At 40.2% G+C, this 4,265-nt stretch overlaps 1 non-coding gene across 1 annotated transcript; it reads left to right on the forward strand.

Moving 5' to 3' along the window:
• Nucleotides 1-3,023: 3,023 nt before the first annotated feature.
• On the forward strand, nt 3,024-3,130 carry LOC149018746 (small nucleolar RNA R71). Its single transcript, XR_016173227.1, has one exon. It is a non-coding gene; the product is annotated as a small nucleolar RNA R71 (small nucleolar RNA).
• Nucleotides 3,131-4,265: the final 1,135 nt, after the last annotated feature.

A 4,265-nucleotide genomic window follows, 5' to 3' on the forward strand; every position in this document is an offset into this window, starting at 1 on the left:
GACGAGTTGTGTCTCGTGAGTGTTTGCAGAGAATATACACACAAAATTCTTAAGTGTTCTTCTAATTATTCTGTCAATAGTAAGAGTAGAAAGATAGATTCTAAGACAAAGACACTCCACTAAAGATTAAAGGGAATATAGGCACCCCCACACTTAAGCTCTTTACACCCTCTCTTGAGTCTAGCTCTAGGCAAACAATTCAATCGAGAAGTCTCTTCTTATCTTCAGTCTACTAGTTCACCCTCAGATAAGACTAAACTAGGTACCAAATAATACCAAGAACTCAAGATCTAAGCAATATTGACCTTCTTAGACATTTCTCCTTTATAATCACATTAATTCACTTCTTTCTTTAATGGTCACAGTTCTAGTCCGTGCAATGTCTTGCCTCTTAAGCTTTCTAGATGGCCTATGTAACGAGTGTTGGGTCAGCCGCTCTCAAGCCAGATGGCCTTAAGGGACTAGGTGTAGAATACCCCTCAAACTTACTTACTCAAGCCAACTAGGCTACAGGCCAAGACTGGACCAAAGACACCCCAACTGTTTGACGCGAGGCACGATGTTGGTGACACCGAGACCCGGTTACTAAGAAGGAGGTCTAACCTTTAAACTTTAGCATATATCTTTTTTTTTCTTTTTCTTTTTTCACATTATACTTCAATTTTACTTCACATTTAAATAGTCTAAAATCGATCTCAACTTGTCACCATAAGCACAAGGCAATACAAGATAACTAGATGGTCAAACCTTTTGGACTACCTGGAGTTCCTATTTTCCGATTCAACCTCGGTCTCAAAATGTAAAACCCATTACTATTCTCTCAAGAGGGTGTTCATTACATCAGATGGGATTTCTAAAACACTTAAACTCTCATTTTGTATCTAAGCAAGGAATTAAAACATTTATCTTACCAAAGCCAAAAAAAATTGGGCAAAATTGGGCACTTTTTATCTTTGTGACAATGCTCTACCAACTATCAACAAGTCTTACTCGAGTTGACACCCCCCCCCCCCACACACTTAAATTATGCAATGACCTCAGTGCATGCAAAAAAATAATAGAAGCAAATAGAGGAAAGAGTGTACCCAATGTTTGAACTCATGATAGAGCACGCAACAGTAAAACCTAACAAAACAAAGAAAATAAAGGAAAAAGAACAAGAAATAATATCTAAACATATGGGTTGCCTCCCATAAAGCGCTAAGTTTAGAGTCTTCAGCCAGACTCAGTAAGAAGCAGCCAATGCAGGTAGAAGCTCAAATCTAAATGTGAATGGTGAATGCTCTAAAGAAGTGGAAGAGTCCAACGATGTGTTGACTTCCTCAATATTTAGGTTAGATTCCCCAAATGGCAAGTAATGTTGTAGGGGATCATCAATAAGCATGTTTGGAATATAATCAACCACTACCTCATCAATAAAGTTAATTGCAAAGCACTCTTCATCTCTATTTGGGCTTAAGGATGCATTGAAGATGTTGACTTTAAGTTTCTTATTGCCAAATGATATGTCCATGACACCCGATCTACAATTGATGCAAGCATTCGCAGTGGCTAAAAAGGGCTGTCCAAGAATGACTAGTGGTAACTTATTGGTAGTTGTATTGTCCATATCTAGGATCAAAAAATCAACAGGAAAATATAGATCCTCAACCTTTACCAAAACGTTTTCAAGTAGCCCACGGGGTCGTTTGATTGAGCGGTCTGCCAATTGTAGAATTACATCAGTGGATTTCAAATCTCCTATAAACTGAACTGGGTAAAATATTCACACTGGCTCCCAAATCAAGCAATTCTTTACTTATGGATAAATCTCCAATGACACATGAAATTAAAGGTGTACCTGGATCTTTAAGTTTAGGGGGCAGTTGGTTGGAAATTACTGAGCTGACTTGTTCAATTAGGTGCACAGTTTTAGGTGTTTGAGTCTTCAACTTACGCTTTTGGGTGCACAAATCTTTTAGAAACTTAGCATAAGCTAGGACTTGCTTGATAGCATCTAATAGTGGGAGATTGATACGAACTTGTTGGAATAAATCAATCATCTCTTGCATCTTAGCATTCTTTCTAGAATCTGGAATTGAGGACTCAAGAGCTTCAGGGAAGGGGGCTTTGGGAGTGTAAGATTTAGGAGTAGGACCCTCTACAATTGGAATGTGCAACCCCTTACAAGGAAATTGATGGGAAATACTCACAGGTGGTGTTTCTTTACTAGGCTTGTGTGCATCATTGCCAGTCTCATGGGTCAAATCAACCTCTTCTTGACTCTCAAGATCAATGAGCAATGGCTTAGGAGTAGGCAAAGGTGCATAATATTCCTTCCCACTACGTGTCACAACCGAGACTGCTTGGACTTGTTCTTTCCTAGACCCAATTTGATGATTAGGGTTACCTATTGGTTGACTAGGTAACTGACCAACCTCCCTCCTACTGATGGCATCAGCTAGTTGATCAAGTTGAGTTTCCAATTTGTTAATGGACTGAAAATGGGAATGCAACAATTGAGTGTTTTGCTCTAATCCACTAAGTGCTTTTAGTACTTTATCCTCAAATGATGAATTATGTGAGGGTTGTGAAGATGATGGTTGCTCATTCCTATAGGCATTTTGGTGCATATTAAATGGAGGTGGCCTATAAGGTATTTGATTAAAGGGATTGGGCATTGAGTTTCGCCATGAAAAATTGGGGTGGTTTCGCCATCCTGGGTTGTAGGAAGTGGAGATGGGGTTTGTTGTCCTAATGACAAGAGATAATCCAATTTCTTTGATAGCAAGTCAACCTTAGTGCTCATCTCAATGGTAGGATTTATCTCATAGAGACCGCTCCTCTTTGGTTGCCCAATGGATGGAATCTCAGTCCTAGCTGCTGAAGCATGGTGTTGGGAGTTTTCACTAAAGGTCTCAAAAAGTTCCCATGCTTCATTCTCATTCTTGTGCATGAAAGTCCCACCACAAGAAGAATCAACCATTTGCCTATGTCGGTCTCTAAGGCCATCATAAAAGCATTGAACCAATTGCCATTTAGGAATAGCATGGTGGGGGCACTTTCTAAGTAATTCTTTTAGTCTTTCCCAAGCCTCATGAAATTGTTCTCCTTCTTGTTGGGAGAAACTTGTTATCGCTCTCCTAATGCTATTGGTACGGCTAATGGGGAAGAACTTTTTAAGGAACTCCTGTTGCATCTCTGCCCAAGTAGAAATTTTAACATTGTCCAAAAACTAAAGCCAATGCTTAGCTTTATCTTTAAGGGAGAATGGGAAAAGCAATAACATTAAAGCATCAACTGAGAGGTTTTGAATTTTAATCGTGGAGGACACCTCTAAAAACTCATCTAAGTGCTGATAGGGCTCTTCATTGGCAAGTCCGTAAAAAGATGGTAGCATTTGAATCACACTAGATTTGATCTCATATTGAGCCGCCTCTATGTTAGGCAACTTAATACAAGAAACCGGAGTATATATCGTAGGAATGAAATGCTCACTCAAGGGCCTCATTGGAGGCTCATAGTTTGCCATGGTTGTAAAATCCAGCTTTTATCTAACCCTGACCCGACCCGGTCATTGTTATGTTTGTAGGTCCAAAGACCCGAAGTGGTGGTAGGAGGGACTTATGGGCCCTACTGGTTGATGACGTAATGTCGGGATTCCATTTTATGGACATTGATGATGCTGCTCCTTCCTTGAGCACATTACCAGTGTTAAGTTAGAATCTGCGCACTGATGAAGAGCGAGACAGTTGAAATAGAAAACGGACTCCGGTGCATAATCCGAAGGTACTCCCTGAAACTAGACCTCTTGAGTGAACTGTAGGAGAAAACCCCATGCAATTTGACCTTGTATAGCCCTCCAAGTCTGCACCTAAAGTTGCTGTACTATTCTGTAAAATTCTGCAGAGTTTGTTTTGGTCGATACTATTGGTCGATACCATCGACCAAAGGTATCGACCAACAAGTCTGCTGAGCCCAGATTTAAAGATTCTTAGAATATTCTTTTCTATTTATTTATTCCTCGAGACTGGAGCCCTATCCTCGCGTCTTTAACATCTGGGAACGTGAGAGAGCCTCCCAAGAACTCCTCCTTGGTAGTGATGAAGCATCTTCTTCATCAATCATTGCCAACCACTTATTCCTACCTTCTTGTTCCACTTTAAAGGTATGACTCTCTCTCCTAATCACTTTCTCACTCATCTTTTCTCTATTTTACTGTTGGGACCATGGTCAAGGTGCTGCAACCTTGCATACACCTTGCCATGAACCTTCTAAACCCCACA

The sequence above is a fragment of the Hakea prostrata genome, chromosome 4 (assembly GCF_041222555.1).
Source record: "Hakea prostrata isolate BN-2017 chromosome 4, UWA_Hpros_2, whole genome shotgun sequence".
NCBI lineage: Eukaryota > Viridiplantae > Streptophyta > Magnoliopsida > Proteales > Proteaceae > Hakea > Hakea prostrata.